At 38.7% G+C, this 22,085-nt stretch overlaps 1 pseudogene across 1 annotated transcript in view; it reads right to left on the reverse strand.

The window, feature by feature from the left end:
* Positions 1-22,085, reverse strand: part of LOC146798117 (cytochrome P450 2C16-like) — a 592,094-nt pseudogene that overhangs the window by 382,729 nt on the left and 187,280 nt on the right. The window contains exon 5 of the transcript XR_014968608.1: positions 11,577-11,753. The product of XR_014968608.1 is annotated as a cytochrome P450 2C16-like (transcript). The remainder of the gene's footprint in view (positions 1-11,576; positions 11,754-22,085) is intronic.

Raw genomic sequence — 22,085 nt, forward strand, 5'->3', positions numbered from 1 at the left:
TCAAGAACTTTTGAAATTGGAAAATGAAGAGATCATAAAACTGGAAGCTGTGGATAAAATTCAACATGAACGAATAACTATTATATTGACAGGCAAATTGGCTACTAAATTGGATTCTCTGGAGAAAAACATTTCAAAAACAGCTGGTTTGGAAAAGAATCTTTATGTGTGAATGAACTGTAGAGTGATTTTAAGACGCAATTTGGATGTAGAAAAAGGTTTAGTGAATGGAGCTATGGGTAAAGTTGTGGGTTTTGTAAAGTACCAGAAAAAAGATGGAATTGAATTCTTAAAAATAAAATTTGATCAGATTGAAGAGGTTAATTCATGATAGACTTTGATGACTCAAAAGTAAGTGCTGATGCAAACTGTGTAAAGGAGTATAATAGATTAAGAAAAAGCTATGCTCCTCATTTAGGTCAGTATCCTGTGTTTGAAAAACGTGTTGTTTGTCGGAAAAGGAGATTTGAGAATATCTGTAATGAGGATGTACAGAAGAGAAAACAAAAAGACAGTGATGGGACTGCAAGCAAAAAGAAAAAGGACAGTGTGGAAGAGGTTGTTGGTTGTCATTTTGAAAATAGCTCTGGTGTCAACTGCTACGCAAATGTAGTGCTGAATGTTGTATTTTATCTTGAAACTTTGCAAGAGCAGATAATACTAAATCATGAACAAAGATTCTGTTCATTGCTGAGTCTCCTTTATGAGAAGCTGAGTAATGATAAAAATAAAATAGAAAGTGCTTCTGATGTAAGAAATCTTTTAGATGTATGTTCTGGATGTACACAGTTTACAAAAAATGTCCAGCAAGATGCACAGGAATTCTTGATGTATATCCTGATGGTACTGGAAGATGAAGGAGTAGAAGTAGAAAATTTGTTTGGTGTCTCTTATACATGGGAACATTGTTGTGATAACTGTATGAACACAAGCAGTAGTAATGTAGATTCTGAAAGGTTCATATATTTACCATTACCAGAAAGTAAAACAGTGACTTTTAGTAAATTAGTTAAAGATGCTAATCACAACATGGAATGTTCTAAATGTAAATCTGAAATGTTGTCAACGTTATTTTTAAAGAAATATGGACAGTATGTAATTTTAATGGTACAACGTTGTAGAGCTGATGGAACAAAATTGGAAACTTTACTAAAGAAGTTTGTTGGCAACCAATTATCGATATCTGGGAAAACTTTTGTTACAGTTGCAATAATTTTTCATGATGGTCCTTCTATAACTTCTGGTCATTACACAGTTTATCTTAAATGTGAAAAAGGATGGACACTGTGTAATGATTCTCAATTGATTTTCAAGCAACGTTTGCCTTATGATTTACCCAATTCTTACTTAATTTTTCTGAAACCCAAATTTTAAACACTAACATCATCATCGGAAGAAAGCATTATTAAAATTTAAAAGGATTTAAATTGGATATTTCACTCAACAGGGATTTTAAACTTACCATGTGGCCTTAAGGAAAGGTAAAAAAAACAATTGTGGACTTCTTTGACAGATATTATTTTGGAAAATGTTCTTTTGCAACAAGGTTTACAGACGTTATTTTTCGAAAATTGTTATTGTTCTTAAAAGGTATTTTTGACATTTCTATTAAGGTATGTTTTAGTGAGGATACATTTGGGGCTTTTTTAAACAATCTTTCAGATTGTTTTTTCTTTGCCCGCTGTTAAATGATGAATACAATTGATTTCACTATTTTCGGTGAAAATCAAAACATTCTGAAAACAGCAAAAAAAAGGGCAAAAAATTGCTTTGCTAAATATGAAAAAACATGTACTGTTTAATAAAGTGTATTGTTGAATATTAATACTTTTTTTCTTTTTTTCAGAACTAGAAAGAAAATTTAGAAGATGTTTTTCAGTTTTCTTTGCAATTAAATAAAAACATTTATTTCTAAATAATTTACTTTGATGGTCAGGTAAGTTTAACATATCTGTATGTGTCACTGCTTTCGTTTCATGCTTCCTTTTCTTCACCTCTCCTTACTCTGCTTTTCTCATTTCTCTTCTCACTCTCTCTTTCTGCTTTACTACTCTTTTGTAACTCCCTTACTCCTTCTCTACTAGTCCCCTACCTTTACTACCTCCATCACTAATTTTTCATCCATGTTTCTTTCTCTGTATCCATATGTGTTAGTATTTTTAACTGCCTTACTCCTTCTCAGTTGTTTGCTTTCTGTCTCTGTCACTCTCTGTTTGTCTGTTTTACCCTTAACTTCCTTAACATCTCTGGGGCAGATTTACAAGCCACCTGCACCACCACTACGTCACTTTTCTTGACGTACTAGTGTCGCAGGGTGCTCTTCCATATTTCCAAGGAGAGGATAAGCCACTCTGTGTGTCTTTTCCTCTCCTTGTAAATACAGCCAATTCAAATGCAGCACTAAAATGAGCTATTATCTTTTTTGATAGGTTTAGGGTACCTATAGGTAAGTACTGATGCAGAGTTTAAAGTTTAATAGGAAGACTCTCTTCCCTTCATGTGTGAAATGTACACCATCTCTTTTTTAATTACTTTGCCACTCCCCTCTCTTTGTCAGGGAGTCCCTGAAGGTTTACTAAAGGTGAAGAAAATTATTTTTTTTTAAAAACCCCATTGGGTGCGCGCACCCAAAAAAAACCCCCAGAAAAATAGATTCAAAAAACAAGTTTTTGTGTTTTGATTTTAGGTGGCTCTAAAAAGAGCCCTTGAGTTAATCTAGGGACAGAGGAAGTGAAAAACGAAAAAAAAAATAACAAAATGATGGCCTTTTGCAAGGATGCTCCTCAAATTTTCTTTGAATGAGATCAATACTGCTCTCACCCAAAGTAATAAGAGTACCACAATCCATGCAGTGTGTACTCATCCTCCCAAAACAAGGACGAATATCCAGAGGTGTGGAAGAAGGTGAAGGCACCATCGCAGAAGAAGTGCTTGCCTGAGCTGCCGAAGATGTGCTCGGCTAAGCTACTGCAGATGTCGTCGGCTGAGCAGGTGGAGGGTTTGCTCCAGAAGCTTGACGAAAAGTCACAGGATGCATTGCCTTAACGTGCCTCATCATAGTGTGAATACTAAAAGAGTACTTCTTATTAGCATTCCCACGTGACAAAGTGCGCTGACACAGTATGCAGGTGACCTTTGGTGCATTAACCTTCTTTTGTCCCTCAGGAAAAGTGAAAAACTGCCATATAAAGGAGTCTTTCTGCTTCCTCTGCCTCTGTCTCTCAAGAGTGTCCTGTTCACTCTCAGAAGGTGGCTAGTGCTCTGCCATTGTCTCACAAAAACAGAGTAGCTCCTTCTCCAAGGGAATCAGAACTAACAATGAGGGGGGTGGGTGTGATTTTGGAAGAATCTGGAACTGAAAGTACTTTGAACCAATGAAAAGTGATGTTTCTTGATCACATGACTTGCCATGAGGGGATTGGGTGTGGTGTTGAAACAATTTGAAACTGAAAGTAATGAAAACCAATTAAAAGTGTTGTTTTATTAATCACATAACCCGAGTTGCGCGCACTGAGCAAGCTCCAAGCGCGCACGGTGCAATTACGCATGCGCGAACGCGTACGCACACATGTGCATAAGTATTATGCGCGTACGTAACGCGCATATGCAGCACGAGCGCATGCGCGAACGTCAGCGCGCGTACTCTACGCGTATACGTAAGTGTACCGCGTGGAGCACGTACGATGCACGTATGCGTACGTACGCATGCGTACTGGGTGCGCGCTGCGAGCACGCACTAAAACGTATGTATGCGTACGTAGATAACGTACGCCTGCATACATGAAAAACGTACGCACCCTAAGAATTAAAAAAAAAAAAAAAGTGGACATAACTTAATAGAAGATATTAACTATGCTGTTCAACTTTATCCAAATTCAAAGTAAAAAAAAAATGAGCCACACCCAATTAAAGGATACAGATAATTTATAAATGTATACATAGGGAAATTTATGAAAAAGAAATATATAAAAAAAATATAATAAAAAAATAGCATTTAAAAAACATTTGAAATTCAATGAAAAAAACATAGTTTTCACACGCGTTATAGTTAGGAATTAGCATTTAAAAAACCTTGCAAATTCACTGAAAAAAACCATAGGTTTCACACACGTTATAGTTAGGAATTAGCATTTAAAAAACCTTGCAAATTCACTTAAAAAACCATACGTTTCACACATGTTATAGTTAGCTGGTCATTTTACTCGTAAAAAACCATTGAAATTCCCCCGTTATAGTTAGTTCAGCTAACTATAACTCGCGCGCCCGCAATCCACTGCTGATGACGTCACATATTACATCACTCATGACATGGTCACTGACATCTCAAATGACATCACTGATGACATCACTGATGACGTCATCCATGAGAAAAATTACCACATCTTCTCACACCATAATATAACCTTTGATACACCGAGTAAAAATTTAAGAGTTCCATTCTCAAAACCATATATACTGCAATACCAATCATTACATACCCACTTATTAACTCTTTGGTCTTCATATACCTCCACTTGCTCACCTGTACAGTCACTCATACTTACAGTCACTCCATACAAAACTATAATATACATTTAAACACTTACATAGACACTCACACACTAACAATTATCCATAGAGCACTGTTACACCAACTCAGTCATGCAAATAATCACACTCCCATTTTCTCACCTATGCAGTAAAACACACTCAAGTTCACTTACTCATAAAAATAGTATCACATTCTTACACTCTTATAGAATCATTGATACAAGCACACACTCATCCATACAGTTACTTTCACAATCACACACTCTCATATCTACTCACTTATATACTCTTACACGCACATATACTGCCTTTCACATATGTAGTTAGTCACAAATGTACTACTGAAATATATATTCAATCCCTAACACACCCATACATACACTCGCTCAACCATACAGTCCATCACAGATGCACTCCTAAAACCATTCACCCATAGAATCACCCACTCACACATCTATGCATAGTGACACACACCCTACCCACACAAACACTCACGAACCCATACTGATACTCAGACAACCAATCAATTACCCATATAGAGACTCATATAGCTGTTCTCAAAACCATGCAGCTACTTATACACCAACATACAGACACATACACACATTTACACAGTTTAGTCACTAGTCTGCAGTAAGATACATTTAATGACTTACTTAAAGAATCATGTTATGCACCACTGAAAATCAACCATTTACACACTTGTACACCCACTCATTCTTCAACAGGACTTTCCCTATATATATAAAACATATTGAAATTCTTGAGAAACACATACTCACTGGATGACGTCATCAGTGATGTCATTTGAGATGTCATCAGTGATGTCATGAGTGATGTCACTGACCATGTCATGAGTGATGTAATATGTGACGTCATCAGCAGTGGATTGCGGGCGCGCAAGTTATAGTTAGCTGAACTAACTATAACGGGGGAATTTCAATGGTTTTTTACGAGTAAAATGGCCAGCTAACTATAACATGTGTGAAACCTATGGTTTTTTAAGTGAATTTGCAAGGTTTTTTAAATGCTAATTCCTAACTATAACGTGTGTGAAACCTATGGTTTTTTCAGTGAATATATATATATATATATACACATATATTATCTACTGGCGGTCGCCAGTAGATAGTTATAGTTAGGACCGTGTTTCCATAGGAAATCCGCAACATTCTATTTGGAATAACTTTGGCGCCGGTTGACGAATCCTCGCGAAATTTTCAAAATAGGTGGGGCGCTCCGCTCCGCTCCTACCCTGAAAGTTTCGGTTGGATTCGTCAAGCAGGGGCTGAGAAAAAAGGGGGATCCCAAAACGCGTTTTCCCCATGCAATTTTCCATAGGGACCTTTAGTCCAAGGTACAGCCCGAACGGCTGAACAGAATTACTTGAAATTTGGCAGTGAGGTAGTCCTCAGGTCAGGGAAGTGCCTTTTGCAGGTCTGGTGTCAATCTGTTCAGTAGTTCCTGAGAAAATCAAAAGTAAAATCATATATATATGTGTGCGGAGCCTAACCACACATCTCATCGTGAGATCTGATTGGCTGTCAGCACTTCATCCAAGAAGTGTTGGCAGCCATCTTGGGACCAATATACATGATAGCACCTCATTAAAAAGCATTGCAGTTAATAGAAGGTTTTAAGACTTTAGTTACATTATAAATCATTTGTTGATGGTACCATACTCATTTTAGGAATTGTGGTATGTTCTAAGGTGATTTCACCATGTGAAAAAGCCTTCTGCTGGGATATCACGATTGAGAAAAAAATATTTTCTCATGCTTTTCCCACAGAGGTTTGGAAGGTGATCTATAAGCTAAACTGAGAGCTAATTTTCTGTAAATTCACATTATCTTTCTCAGTCATGTGAGAATGAAGTCTGACATTCTCAGTAAAACATGTACATCCAACAAGGGCAGAGACTGTCAGTTGATTCCTTTGTGTTCTACTGCAGCTTCCCAGAGTGTTCCAAAGAACAACTAGAGCGCTAACAGTCCTACTTATGATAAACGTATGGCACACCTGAAGCCATCTTGCTTGGATTAAAGTGGTAACTCTTAAAACATTTAATTTAAAAAGGAACAAAATGAGGGGGTTCATTTTTCCATAAAAAGTATGATTAGTGCTACAGAAAGAAAAATTAGGGCACATTTTGAGTGACTTCTCAAATCCTCTTCTATTTCATTAAAAAATTCTGACATGCAGACTGAAACATGCACTTTCAATACCAGCAGCAGTTTTCCCTAGTGAGCAGTAGCTTTACTACAGTGATTTAATGAGCAAAAAGAGTGCTAACATTCTGAATTTATGGCAAATGTGTGACACATCTGAATGCCTTCTTGATGGAATCAAAGTAAAAAACTGAAAGTATTTCCTACTGAGGAGACTGCAGTAAATGAGGAAATTAGGAAACTTCATAACAAATAAGTCTCCCAAGATGGCCACCAGAGACAAAAGAGCCCAAATGTAGCCCAAAATCACCCAGATGTAGCCCAAATATAGCCCAATGACAGAAGTGTGCAAAACACTTATTATTTTGTGTTTTTGCAGTGGTATATAGTGCAGACTTGTCAGGTATTGGAGGGCTTTACATGAGCATTGGTTACATCACACAAGAACAAATTCATTTTGGTTGTAGACATGGGGAGACTAAGTGATTTGACCAGAATCACAGAATGTCGAGCTGAAGCAGAAACTCCAACCTGGTTCCCCAGTTGCAAAGTCTGTAGTTCTGGAAGTAACACCACATCCTCTCCCCTAAGTGCAACATTTAATCAAGTGGTCAACTGGATAAAAAAACATAAAGATAACAAATAATTTAAAAGTGCTTTGTCGCTATTTGAAAACTCAGAAAATGTGTCCTTATTTTAGTCTTTTAGAGCACTAACCATAATGTTGATGCCAATAAGACCCTCTCATATATGTAATTTCTAAAGGAAGTTCTCTAGGTATTACAGTTTTGATAACATCAAGATGACGTCAGGCGTTCCACACTTTTGTAATAAATATAGAATGTTAGCAATCTAGTTGTTCATTAGGATACTGTTGAGAGGCAGAGGCCAGGGGCACGGACTCTGAAAATTGAAGGCAGGTAGGAGGGTGCAAAGGCAACAATTTGACCACACTGAGCAGGCAGGAAGGGCCGTGGCAGCACAACAGACTATGGAGGGCAGTGGAAAGGGGGGCAGGGGCAACAAACCAACAATACAGGACTTGCAAGAGAGGCTGTGGCAATGTAATAGACCATTGTGGGCAGAAGGAAGAGGCAATGGTAGTACAACCATAAATGCCAACAGATCCGATTCAGCCAGGAAACGTCCAATGTTTTTAAGCTAAAATGGGCTTTATTTGATCTGTCTCCTGTCTAAAATCTCCTCTTTTTCAATGTAACTCAAAGGGGAAAATCAATACCCCAGTTTTTTTTTCAAAATCTCCCTCTTACCAAGTTCAAAATGTTCACAAGTATGGTACATTGGATCATGGAAGGAAATGGGGTAGGGACATGGACTTGGATAACAGAGGACAGGAGGGACATGGAGAGGTGCACCAAACTGACTCTGCAGGGCAGGCATCAGGGTTTGCAGCAGCACAATACACCACACAGGGCATGCGGGATGGGAGTGCAGCACAACAATCCAAAGAAAGCAAGAGGGAGGGGACAGGACCATGCACATGGACAACAGAGAACAGAGGGGCAAGAGGCAATGGTAGCTAGCTCACCATAATGGACAGACAGGAGAGAAAGCTGCAGCATAACAGACCATAAAGGGCAGGAGGGACGGATCAGGGGCATTACAATGGAACAGACAAGCCAGGAGGGAGGGAGTAAGGGTCTGCACATGTAAACAGAGGGCTGGGGGCAAGGGGGCAGGGCAGGAGCAGCAAGATAGCCATGGAGGTCAGGCAGGATGGGCACTAGAAGCAAGACACACCGTGAAGAGCAACAGTGAGACTGTGATGGCATACACACAGACCATGGAGGGAAGGTGGAAGGGGGTCAGGGGCAGCTAACTGACCACACAGGGAAGGTGGGAGGGGCCGCACAGCACATGGCAAGTGGGAGGGTTAGTGGCAGCACAATGGCTATGATGGGCAAGAAGGAGGGTGCAGGGGCATGCACAAAGGACGATGGAGGATAGAAGGGAGGGTCAGGACCTGTGCACAGACAAGAAAGTTCATGGGAAGGGGCCTCACAACAGACCGCACGGGGCAGGCAGGAGGAGCAGTTGCAGCACAACAGACCAGGGAGGGCAGAAGGGTGTGGCAGTACAATGGACCATGTAGGACAGGAGGAAGAGGATAGGGGCATGGCATGTGGACAGGCAGGGTGGGGTGTGGCAGGGACAGGTTACAGTCATCTGACAATGCTAGGCAGGTGGGAGGGGAGTGGCAGCTCAACAGAACACTCAGCGTAGATAGGAGTGGCAGGTCCATGGAACATGGTGGGCAAAAAGGATGGAGCAGGGGCATGCACAAAGACATCGGAGGGCAGGGGAAGGAGAATAGGGGCAGCAAGCTAAGCACAGAGTTTAAGCAGGAGGTCAATGATGGGGCATAGAATTGGGCAATGGAGGGCAGGAGGAGTGGACTGGTACATCATACTAAATTGAGGGCAGTGGCAGCACATCAGACCATGCATGGCAGCAGGGAGGAGGCTAGTCCATGGATTCATACAACAGAGGATAGGGAGGAGGGGGATGGGGATGGGGTAGCAAGCTAACTGTTCAGAGAAGGCGGGTATTAGGAACTTTATTGTTTTTAAAACGTGTGTCTGTGCGAACTACTTAAAATATGAACAAGTATGCAGCATAATCTCACTTTTATTTAGGAAGAAGAGGACGTTTGTGACTGTGACTCCGGGCTCACTTGGCAGAAACACCCCCTGACCCTCCACCCCCTATCGCAAAATGTAATGCCCGTGAAAAGGGTAGTTGAACACAGTGTTATATAGAACATAGTCCTGAGAGCACGATTGAAAATGAAAACTAGATATAGTGTATGGTATAAACTATGCACCAAAAAGTGTGATATAAGATGAACCGGGCGTGAAATATAATATGCAATACATTGTGCGCAATGACAGATTCATTGAAGAGTGCGAGATAGCACAAGCACTAGCGCGTGCTATGCGATAATCGCCTTGGAGTGTAATATGCACAGGGCAGTATTGTGTAACCTAACTAGTCTCTAAAGTTGTAATATAAAATATGTCCTGGGGAGTGTAATGTTGCAGATGCACTGTGACAAAGATATGGATCCCAGATTGTAATATGTATGGCATAGCACTGTGCGTTATAACATAGGCATCGAGGAAGGCACGTTAGATGGGGCAATATAACCCGTGCGAAGACAAGTGTGGCATGACATATTCACGGGGTGGTGTTACAGTGCACGTGGGCTAGAGAGTGTCATAGCATATGCACTAGCTGGTGGAATACAACACAGAGGTGTGTGGCACTCGGCAGGCAATGGTGGGAGTAACACAGCATTGGGCTCTGCCAGGAACGCGCTGTGACTCTCAAGTGATGTTCGTCCCCTTTCCAGAGAGTAAAATAAAAAGTATTACACATCCGGCAGTGGATGTGATGTCATTTGAGATGTCATCAGTGATGTCATGAGTGATGTCACTGACCATGTCATGAGTGATGTAATATGTGACGTCATCAGCAGTGCATTGCGGGCGCGTGAGTTATAGTTAGCTGAACTAACTATAACGGGGGAATTTCAATGGTTTTGTACAAGTGAAAAGTCCAGCTAACTATAACACCCCTGAAACCTATGGTTTTTTCAGTGAATTTCTGAGGTTTTTTTAAATGCTAATTCCTAACTATAACGTGCCTGAAACCTATGGTTTTTTCTGTGAATATATATATATATATATATGTATATGTCCACAAACTCCTTCACCCACAAAGGAAGGCGCGCTCACATGATTGGTGATATTTAAATCTTTAATTTAGCATTTCCATCGGACATCGCACCTGACACGTTTCAGTCTCAGCGACCTTTCTCAAAGGTTATAGTCAGGCATTACCATTGTTGCAAAACCTTTCCGTCCCAACAGGTTGCTGATTTTATACTGTTGGTCCCCATTGGACCTCCTCGGTGGTGTTACTTTCGCTGCATTGTGGGACTTGTGGTTTGCACATTTCCAACCCTCCAGTGGGTGAATGCCTGGTCTACAGATGTCCGTTTCATTATTATTTTCGTGCTCTTTTTCCAATCATGTTCCCTCGCAAGCCCACTTTGAAGGCTGCGCGGACCCCTACCTCGGCTGGTCCGTGTATGTTCATTTATAGATTTTAACAAAATGCAATATTAAATACCAATATAAATGTTACTGTGGGTGGTATTTTTTAAATTATTTTTTAAGAAATAGTATTTAGTACTCAAAAAATACACTTTAACTAAATAATATCTAATACTCATTTAATGTAATTAATGTGCTATAAAAAATATTTCATTATTTCCAGGTATATATTAAATATTTTCAATCATTATATATTTATATTAAAATATTTTTAATGTATTTTCTTTGAAAAAGAGTAGCAAACTTTAGTATATTTCTCTTTATTTTTCCATAAATAGATCTCCGCCATGATGGCAGAGATCTTCACCTCATTGTGAAAAGTTACTAATTTCACACTAGTAAATCCTTCACTGAGGTGTGGAGACATGTAAACCTACACTTTAGTGTAAACCTGCACATGGAAATGGTGCATGACAAAAAAGTGTAGATTTACACATAGATGCTTTAGAATAGGTACATGTGATTACATTTGCAAGTGTAAATGTACCTTTGAGAATAGGCCCCTATAGAGTTTCATTGAATTTACAGTGTTAGATGACAGTATTAAATATAGGTAAATAAAGATGATTAGTATTTATATTTGTTCTACATAATGCAGCTTGTCTCGGCTTCTTTGTATCCAACCAATAGCCTCACAGACAGCCCTAGCATAAGTGCTCATAGGAAAGGTATAAACACACTAACATCGTTTAAATATCCATAGTTAGGGGTCTCCATGGAGACATATTTATTAACTCACCTGCTGCATTTTAATGAGGAAGCAATCAATGAAGTCACGGGTGTTGCTGGGATCCAGAGTCGCTTGATGTTCTTTGATATATTCCTTCACCATTCTTCTTACTGTCTTGGCATTGTGCATAACCTTCTTGTGAGGACCAGGCAATAATTGCATAATTTGTGGAAAGTTGTTAAACAGCTGCAAAAAGAGGAGAGTATTAGCTTGCTACATAGTTCATATATGTGACTGCAGCTATTGGCTGTTCTCTTTTCCGTGTCCTTTGTTTGTACTCACATGTATCGTCTGAGGTTTTTAGCAACCTCAATCAAAATTTAGTTTTTCCCTAATGATTGCACAACTCATGTTAGAATGCTGAGAGACAGATTTATCAACATTTGTCCCCAGTGCAAAGTCAACGAAAGTGATGCTAACAGGAGACAAGTGTTGACTGGTACTCACTTTTCAGTGCAAACCTTTTTTCTGCTAATAGTTGCTTAAGAGTTTAACAAAGTAGTGCTTAGTGCTACTTTACAGGGGTGCCCAATGGAGAGATGTGGGTTTTAACCTGGAGAAATCTTTTAACTTTGCATGTGTGCTGCACTGTACTACACACATATAATTTTTGTAAAGTTGTAATGCCAGTTAAGCATAGTATTTTGTACTGGAAGGACAAAACCTGTGATAGACATCATGCACACATGTTTCGCACTGAGTATCTTAAAAGGGTGCCATAGCGGGGGAGTGAGAGCAACAACATCATATCAAAATTGATATGAAGCTGCCCCACTCTCTTCTCCTAGCACAACACAGCTCAACAACTTTAGTTGCTGTACTGCATTGCACTAGATTTTATTAATTCTTTCCCTAAGTATTACAGCTCCAGAAGATAAGTACTTATAGTTTGAGAAGTTCAGTTTCTAGCTTGGTCTCTACTAGCATTGTACAGTGAAACATGAAGCCTGGCTAGTTGACTATACCTTCACATGTACTGCAGTTGCTTCACTGATGTAAACATGTGTTTTTTGAAGGAGGTACTACATAGTGGCTTCTCTGTTGACTTTGAAACCTAAAGACCTGTCTTCTAATGTCAGCTTCAGCCTTTGACCAAATATTGTGCACAGACTCCTTCCTGTTCCCCCAATGACATTGAGCCCTCACCCATAAATGTTTATACCATATCAATGTCAATGCATAATGTATGATAAAATATAAGTAGCATACTTTTGTTCTGCCATCAATGAAGTCACATTGCATGTGATCTAGAACAAAGGGGTATGCTGTGGTTGAGGCCTCATTCAATGTATGAGAATACATAAATACCTCTATATATAGCGCAATGTAGGCATTAACGGTACCATTCTGACTTCCTCATCATCTCACATCAAGATACTAGGGCTGGATTTAATGATACTGGATGATATCCCCCATGAGATAATGAGGAGTACATATTTTCCCCCATATTGGAGAATAACACGTGGACCCGGCACTACTTGGTCAACGTCTGCATGTTTTTTCCCTCTTCTAGAGGACATAATGGACTCAAATACACACAAGTTTAATACTTGCTTGGAGCAAGTGGAAAATGTTTTGGGGCTTGGAGGTGTGATACCCAAATCCTTAAACTTCCTCTAGGGGGAGCCTTTTTGTTTCACCCCAGCTGAAATATGAGCAGGTGGGAGTTGCAGTTGCACAAAGCTCATACAGCTCTTCAACGATCTTTGGGTCTGGTGTCTTTGGGATGGAAATATCAGGCCCAGAGTTCAAGAACCCTATGATTCCAGGCACAGAGACACCGAAATACTTGTTGTTGGCTGGAGCAGTATCCTGAATAGATCCTAACATAATTTAACAATGATGGACACAATATATCCTTAGAAACAAACTTACAAGTACCAATATATTTTTCTCCTTCTGCACATTTTTCACATCCTCCCAATAATCCTAAGATACATCAGTAGATAGGCCATGAACGATTTTAACGTTTTCACCCATAAAAGACATTTATTGTTATGCATTTTGGAAATTTGAACCTTAGTATTTTCATATCACCATTCCACAAAGTTGGTGAAATTCTTATGCCATCCTGGGATTCCACATGCATTGTGGCATTACAAAACAATAAACTACCCGTATTCTTCCAGGCAGCGCTTAATTTGAGCTGGCAGTTGCTGGTGAGGTACACCGGCACTCATGTTTGAGGACTGGCACTTATTTTTCCTCTTCAAACATTTCCTGAGAGCAAAAGAGGGAACACACATAAAGAGGAAAGGACAAAAAGGAAGACAGAAAAAATGTTACAAATGGAGAAGGTAGTAACCTACAAGAGTGAGATAAAGAGCAAGGAAGCATCTGGTAATCAGTTAAAGCAGCATGGGACGGGGTGTAGCTTGATGCCTTCAGAGATGGACTCCCACTAGAGGACCTCCATGGTGGCTTGAAGGGGTGTTGTTCTCCCTGTGACTGCATGGGGGCGTGGCTTGACACCTTCAGAGATGGACGCCCGCTAGAGATGCTCCATAGTGGCTTGGGAGAGGTGTCGGCCTCCCTGCAGACTGAGCGCCACATGTTCCTTTGAAGTATTGTCCTTCGGCGTGTGAAGGACTCCAGACCCCAGGCATGTGGCTTTCATGGCACTGGTGACTGCTGATGTTCTTTTATTTCTGTTGACTTGGCGGGTGTGTTCCTCCTCACAGACTTGCGCCTGCCATTTTGAGTGATTTATTGCCGCTTTATCTCAATAGCAACCCGTTTTTCTCTGGTAAATGGAGCAACATTTATCAACACCATTTGTCAGAAATTCTGCATTTCGTTAATGTACAACATTTTAACATGAAGCTTTTCTATTGAAAACATATCCAAAGCACATATTACTATTTTCTTGTGAATTCCTGCAGGAAATGAAAATTGTTTTCCCAATTAAGACATACTTGTCAAACAGTGACTTAATATTCTTTCAGCTTTTGGCATATTTTTACCTTGCTTTCAAATTACATTTTGTCTATTGAGAAGTGTGCCCTGCCTCAGTTTCTTCAGAATTCAGAGTCATCAGCAGGATTTTTGCTCCTCATTGAGTATTATCTTTGGATTCACTGGCCCTCCTACAGTAATGGTTTTGACTGTCTTTTATTGTGGCTGTTACTTTTCAACATTATGAAAGTTCTGGTTAATGTGGCTTCTTTGTCTGTTTATGGGGAGAACGAAATCTATTCACCGCACTTCAACTACTTTTGTTCCCTCATACCTGTAGAAGATTATAATTTTTTCAAAATTCTTCAAAAGGACATGGAGTTATCTGATCCCAAAACGTTACCTCACGCAGTGGGATCTACACTATAATTATCAAATATCCCACTTCCAACTGCCATACATGCTTCTAAAGTACTTGCCTCCTCTACACTTTAATCTGGCAAATGTATTAAAAAAGACCCTCCAATGCCTGTCACATCTGCTCCGCCTATTTCCATGGAATTACTTCTTGAGGAGATGCAGTCTCTTAGACCATATATGGAAGAGACCAATAAAACATCTTCAAAATTTAGATGATAAATAGTCATGCATGGAGACCAAAGTTGTAGAAGTGGAGCAACGTGTATGGTCTTTCAAGCAGTGGTGAACCAGGTTCGCCCTATGCAATTGGAAATTGCTGATCTAAAAAAACAGGTGGACAATCTTGGAAATCATAACAGGCATAATAATTTATGCATATATGAATTGGCAGAAGACTTGGAAGGTTCAGATGCCATCTAATTTTTTTAAGTCTTTTCTTCCAAATGTCTTTATTCTTTCGGACACTCCTATTCTAAATATTCAGTGGGTTCATCGCCTGGGTCATGGTCCACATTCTACAGAATCTTCTACTAGACATAAAGATGTTATCATGTTCTTTTTGGAAAATACTGGTTTATTGAAAGCTCTTCAAATAACCAAATGTAGGGGTTGAGTTTCCTAACAGGGATCTACTCTTTTCTTTTCCCAATACTATTCTAAAGAAACGGCGGATAGGAGAAAGACATTTTTGGACATGAGACCTGCGCTTAGAAATATCAATGCTCGATTTGGTCTCTTTCGTGCATGTTTGTTTAAAGTAACTTCTGAAAATAAAACTATGACTTTTGAGGATCCTGCTATATTACAATCTTTTTTGGACAATCACAGAGAAGAATATATGGATGTTACAGGCTTTCAACTGTTTGATTAAGTTGTGACATGCTTTGAATGCTTTTCTCCTGTTCATTTGTTATAACTGCATATTGTGGTTTTTGGCAATATGTGTTGCTCAACCTTCATGTTTCTTATTTTTGTTAGGTGCGGCTTTCATGTTTGATCATTGTGCTTCCTGATCGATGGCAATTTTTCTATGTAATTTTTTGTATGTTAGTTTGTCCCTTATCTATATGTTTCTTGTTTTCTCTATTTGTACTTCCCCTTTTCCTTTTTTCTTTCTTCTATCCCTTTTATAACAATCTAGTAATATATATTTTTCTCTTGTTTTGTACATTCTATACTCTGTCTCTCTTATATCTAGCTTTATACTGGCTTTCCACTTTTACTTCATTCGTGATTATGTATTTCTTTTTATACGCTAATCAATTTTGCTGGTTTATTCATGCTTGTTTTTCGATGATTTTCACTAGCAATAAGTTTTGTTATATTTTAACTGTTGCATCAAAGTTATACACTCTTAATTGCATTATAGATGGCTTTAAGAATTCTATCTTGGAATGTTAAGAGTTTAGGTTCCCCCATAAAACCTCAGAGAGTACTAACACATATTTCTAATTTAAACTGTGATATTGCTTTACCGCAAGAAATTCATTTTCTGGCAAAAGAAATGTCTAAACTCAACAATGAGTTGGCCATGTTTTTGCTTCTCCATGGCACTGGAAAATCTAATGGAATAGCCATTTTATGTCACAAATGTTTAGATATACAAGTGCTCACACAAGATACTAATGTGAAGGATAGTTGGGTTTCTATTTCGTTGTTGGTTAATAAAATCCCTATGACTATCTTTAACCTAAATGGGCCCACTTCCCCAGACAACTCCTTTTGGTCTGAAATCCTTTCCAAATTCATGACTCACAAGTATTTATTAGTGGGTATCGATTGTAACATGGTCTTTGAACCCATTATCAACCGCAATTCTAAATCTAAATTCATTCCTTCTCACATGCATTCTCAGTTTACATCACTGTTCAACAAAGGTCTCTAGTGGATGCTTCGAAACTATGTAATCCCACACTTTTAGAATATATACGTTTCTCTCCCCTGTACATTCCTCCAAATCTCAACTAGATTATTTGTTCCATTTTACACATTCTGATATAGGCTCCATGTTAATCGCAGATCATGCCCCTGTCACTTTGGATTTTAATCTTTTTCCGCCTACTCAAGGTACCATAAGGTGAAGATTTAATAATTCCCTTCTACTGGATCCCAATTTTACTCAAAGGTTCGAAAATGTTGCCGAATACCTTTTTTTTATGAATGAGAACCCAAACACCTCTTCCTAGATTATATGAGACACCTTTAAAGCTGCCTCTAGAGATTTCATTATTTCTTTTGTATCTCATAAAAAAGCCTTGTTAAGTAAATTGAAATTACTTACAGCACATATTAAACAATTAGAAAATGTTCATTATCATAAAAATTCTAAAACTTGCTTAGAGAAACTCATTTGCCTTTAATAAATTATCTACGGAAAATGCCAACTCAATTTTACTCAAGGCTTCTGCCAAATACTATGGTGGTCAGACTTAAGCTAGAAAACTTCTGGCAAATTACCTCAGATTTAAAAAGGAGTGCACCAAGATTGTTCCTATCCTCACCTCTACTAATCACATGATTTATAAAAATGAAGAAATGTCTTCTTCCCAAGGATAATAAGGATCATACATTGTGTAAAATGTAGAGGCCCATTTCCTTAATTAATGTAGCTTATAAAATATTTCCGAAACCTTTGGCTCTTCGTTTAGAATCCTGATTGGTCAAAAACAATGTGGTTTTATTAAATGTAGGCATATTTCAGATACCACTAGATTATTTTGTAATGTCCTTGGCAATTCCATAATCTTATAAACATTCTTTAGCAGCTATCCCTTTAGAAAGTTTGTTTGATCGTGTTAGCTTGCCTTTTGTCCTCTCTACACTATCCTGTTGTGTTTTTGGTCCTACTTTTCTTAAATATGTCTGTTTGTTGTATTCTTCTCCTACATCTGCAATTTTAGGTAACGGCCTCCTCTCTCCATCGTTTTCTCTATATTGAGGTGTTCGACAAGGTTGCCTTCTTTCTCCTCTTCTGTTTCTTCTTGTCATTGAATCTTTTTTGATAAAAATTAGTATAAACCCCCAAATTAAAGACTTTCAATATGGTGATAATCTAGTAAAAACTATCAGTTTATGCTGTTGATATTTTACGTTTTATAACATGTCCACAAACTTTGTTACCTGCCTTTTTATGAGAGGTAAATGGTTTTGTCTCTATGTCAGGCTATAAATTAACTGCTGACAAGTGGGAGATTATTCTGTTAAATAAATGTTGTTATCATGCAGATTTTACCTCTTCTAATTTTAGTTGGGATTTGAAAAAAATCAATTATCTTGGTTTATGGTTTAAATCTTCTATCAAATATATATCTCTTAATTTCAAAGAATTACAAGAGACATTGAAATCTCTTACATCCAGATGGAATCCCTTATTTTTATGCTCCTGGGGTCGCCTAGAGACAATAAAGATGTTACTAGATCCTACATACTTTTTCATCTTTCTAATATTCCTATGAATATTCTTAATTCTCACAATAGGATAATTTATTCTATTTTATCTAAATTCTTATAGAATAACAAAAACGTTTGTATGTCTCTTCATAGACTCAAAAGACCTAAACATTTGGGGGAGTTAATTTTACATATTTTCATTCCTACTATACAGCTTGCCCCTCAAACAATCTTCTTTGTTGATACAAGAAGACACTTTATTAAACCTACCCCTATGGACTAATATCGAAAAATCCTTTATTCAGCCATTTTCTTTTAAAGAATTGCTATCTCTTAAACATAGACCTATGTTACTATCCTTTCCAATTTTCAATGATATATGTAAAGTTCTACAACCTATTTTTATTTATTATCAAAATGCTAACAATCAATTTTTGCAGTCCTTGATAGGGTATAATACATTTCATAAAATTAATAACAAATTCATACTATGGAAGGATTGGCATGCCATAGGAATTTGTTGGATTTATCAACTGTTTCATGATGATATTTGTATACATTTTATAACTGCTCAAACTTGTTTTTCCTCACCTTCCTCCTATGAATCTAAATATATAGCTTTAATGTTGGCGACTGAATTAATTTACAATCAAATTTCACATACTCCTATTTCTACGTCCTCCAATCCTATTATACGTTTGTTTTGAGCTATTTCTCCTTCTGCATCTCAATTATATAAATATTTAACTTCTTTTCCAGATACTCAAAGTAAAACAGAGGGGTTCTCTCTTCGGAATCTGATTTCAAACTTCCTTTTCCATTTCCGTTTGGAATAAAATCTGGACTAAAATGAGGAAATCTTCTAGAGCAGCTAATACTATTCAAACATTACTTTTCATTTACAATAGGCTTACGTACTCGCTAGTTTCATTACATAAAATAAACTCTACTTTCTCTTCTTCTTGTGGTCACGTAATGCCAATTCAGCAGATCTAAAATATATGCTTTTTGAATGTCCTCATATTTATAATTTTTGGTTGCAAGTCTGGCAACAGGTCAATGACAATTTTCACACGCAAATCCCTTTTCACTTTGTTAATATTTATCTATGCAGTGTTTCTGAAGATTGGGCCTCCCATTCTAATAACTTTCGCATAATAGATTTACTTATTGCAATTGCTTTTCAACAGATTAACAGGGCTTGGAAGAATTGTACTAAGGTGTCTTACCAAGCCCAGTGTTATGGTATCTGTAATAATCACAGATTAGATAGAGCATTTGTTTCTCAAGACTCTCTTGCTATCAAGTGAGTTTTTCTATAGCTACCCATAACTATTTTTTCTTTATATCTCTGCAAATGAAACAGGTTTTAGCCAATTAATGATGACTCTGAGGGAAAGGTAGTCTTTTGACACTTAGTCATCACTACCAGAGTGTAAGGTTAATCGGTTACCAAACCAGTACCTGGGGGCACCTACCTGAGGAAGTCGAGGCACGGCAGGGCGAGGAACTTTCATCATTCATGGGCTACAACTGGTGATTGAATGTACTTTTATTATTAATGCACGATTAGTTTCTACTAAAGGGACAGTGTTCACTTAAACGCATTTACGAGTGTGCATTTATTTTCACTTAGAAAAAAGACATTTAAAAGTGGCGCACATAAAAAAGCAGAGAAGGTTCAAGTCAGTTTTTTCTTTCTCTTTTTTCACCAGTGACCACCTGTCCAATGGGAACAAGAGCAGGTCATATAAATTGAATCCATGTGAACAGAACTGTGAGAGAGGCATTGAGAAAGGCTGTGTAGCCGAAATGTGTTTGCCAAATGAATTAGACAATGATGTTCAGACACCGTGGAGTGCATCGATGTTTTGTTGGTTATGTGATTGCATGGTAAGTCACTACTATGAACGGGAGCACCCGCCTGTAAGCAGTACGGCAAGATGAAGTTGCATTTGGTGGAACAGTACGTGGGAATTGCCTTAACCGCTGCCGACTCTGAGGGAAATGGAGCCTTTCGACACTTAGTAGTCACTACCAGAGTGTAAGGTTAATCGGTTACCAAATGAGTACCTGGAGGCACCTAGCTGAGGTAGTCAAGGCACGGCAGGGCGAGGAACTTTCATCATTCATGGGCTACAACTGGTGATTGAATGTACTTTTATTATTAATGCACGATTAGTTTCTACTAAAGGGACAGTGTTCACTTAAACGCATTTACGAGTGTGCATTTATTTTCACTTAGAAAAAAGACATTTAAAAGTGGCGCACATAATAAAGCAGAGAAGGTTCAAGTCAGTTTTTTCTTTCTCTTTTTTCACCAGTGACCACCTGTCCAATGGGAAGAAGAGCAGGTCATATAAATTGAATCTATGAGAACAGAACTGTGAGAGGCATTGAGAAAGGCTGTGTAGCCGAAACGTGTTTGCCAAATAAATTATAAAATGATGTTCAGACACCGTGAAGTGCATCGATGTTTTGTTGGTTATGTGATTGCATGGTAAGTCACTACCATGAACGGGAGCACCCGCCCGTAAGCAATATGGCAAGATGAAGTTGCATTTGGTGGAACAGTACGTGGGAATTGCCTTAACCGCCGCCGACTCTGAGGGAAATGGAGCCTTTCGACACTTAGTAGTCACTACCAGAGTGTAAGGTTAATCGGTTACCAAGCCAGTACCTGGGGGCACCTACCTGAGGAAGTTGGAGCACGGCAGGGCGAGGAACTGACATCATTCATGGGCTACAACTGGTGATTGAATGTACTTTAATTATTAATGCACAACTTTTTCTACCACAGGGACAGTGTTTACTTAAACGCATTTACGAGCCTGCATTTAATTTCACTTAGAAAAAGGACATTTAAAAATGGCGGACATAAAAAAGCAAAGAAGGTTCAAGTCTGTTTTTTCTTTCTCTTTTTTCACCAGTGACCACCTGTCCAATGGGAAGGAGAGCAGGTCATTTAAATTGAACCCATGACAACAGAACATATATATATATATATCTATATCTATATCTATATATATTACCTACTGGCGGTCGCCAGTAGGTAGTTATAGTTAGGACCACGTTTCCATAGGAAATCCGCAACATTCTATTTTGAATAACTTTGGCGCTGGTCGACGAATCCTCGCGAATTTTTCAAAATAGGTGGGGCGCTACTCTCCGCTCCTACCCTGAAAGTCTCGGGGGGATTCGTCAAGCGGGGGCTGAGATAAAAGGGGGGTCCCAAAACGCGTTTTTCCCATGCATTTTTCCATAGGACCTTTAGACAGGGCTACAGCCCGAACGGCAGAACAGAATTTAATGAAATTTGGCAGAGAGGTAGTCCCCAGGTCAAGGAAGTGCCTTTTGTAGGTTTGGTGTAAATCTGTTCAGTAGATTCTGAGAAAATAGCCTTTAAATCAATATATATATCTGTGGCAGCTTACGGTGCGCTTACCGTGCGCTTACCGTAAGCTTACCGTACGCGTACGGTGGCGTGCGCGAGCGCGATTCTGATTGGCTCTTAGATCTTAGTAAACATTAGAATCGGTCGAAACCAGGAAGCGGCGGCCGCCATTTTCTCTCTCGCTTCCTGAGTTGGGCAGCAAAAACGAACCCCAAAAATGTGTAAAGAGGCAGTTTCATGAGATCCTAACCACCCAGCATTGATACAGGGGTCCCCAAACCACCCCCAAGACCAAAAAAAAAAAATATTTTTTTTTTCGGAAAATCGCCGATTACGCTTACTGTACGCGTACGGTAAAAAATTGTAAAAAAAAAAAAATTATCCACATTCTCCCCATCCCGTGTGCAAATGGTGCCCGA

This window comes from Triturus cristatus, chromosome 9, assembly GCF_964204655.1.
Source record: "Triturus cristatus chromosome 9, aTriCri1.1, whole genome shotgun sequence".
In the NCBI taxonomy this organism is placed as follows: domain Eukaryota; kingdom Metazoa; phylum Chordata; class Amphibia; order Caudata; family Salamandridae; genus Triturus; species Triturus cristatus.